Genomic DNA, 920 nt, shown 5'->3' on the forward strand with positions numbered 1-920 from the left:
CCACCCCGACCCGAGCAACCCCGCCCCGCCCCGCCCCGACCCGATCCACCCCGCCCCGCCCCGCCCCGCCCCCCCCCACCGGACCAACCCGCGAGCCGCTCCCGGCTTCGCCCCCCGCCCAAGCCCCACCCGCGCCTGCGCCTGCCACCCGCGCCGCCTCCCCCACGCGCACCCACGACGCAAGCCGCCCGCCGCCCGCCGCACCGCCGCCTCGCCCGCCGCCTCGCCCGGCCCTCGCCCAGTCGGCAGCCCCACCCGCCACCTGATCTTGGATTGTACTCACCTGAGAAGAAAAGAACGGAGTGCCGGTCACGCCGAGACGAGCTCGGGCGATTTACCTCCGACAGTCGCGTGAACGTGGACATCTCCAAGACCAGAAGGCGGGCCAGAACTGCCAGCCGACAGCACCGTGCGCCCAAGTCCCTCCTCCGCCGGCGGCGTGGAATCCGATGTGTCAACAGACACAGCGGGTCCACCTCCGCCATGGCGAGACTGTGCGAGCATCCAGGCAGCCGACACAGCGACGACACACAGCTGGCCAGCTGGCAGCTCAACAAGACGAAAAAAAGAAATCACCAGCGTAGGACAAGTGCTCCGTAGGCCCTGGTACGTGTGGTATAGGCGCGCGTTGACCGAGTTGTCTGGTTATATTAGTTATCTCGTTCTAATTCTTCGCGCGCAAAACCAACGATTTGTCGAGAATAAAATTCTGGACAATGCCATATTCACATGCGCTGTCACATGCGACCAGAAGAGAGAGAGAGAGAGAGGAAGAGACAGTGCCGCGGCTCGGTCTGACGCTACGACTGTATATTCGAGCCGGCTAGTGGCGGCGCTGGTATTGGTCGCTGTGCCCTCTCTCGTGCGGGGCCACTGCACAATAGAAGGGGGGGGGCGCCGGGGCATCGAAGAGAGGGGGG

This window comes from Emiliania huxleyi, assembly GCF_000372725.1.
Source record: "Emiliania huxleyi CCMP1516 unplaced genomic scaffold EMIHUscaffold_34, whole genome shotgun sequence".
Taxonomy (NCBI): Eukaryota; Haptophyta; order Isochrysidales; family Noelaerhabdaceae; genus Emiliania; species Emiliania huxleyi.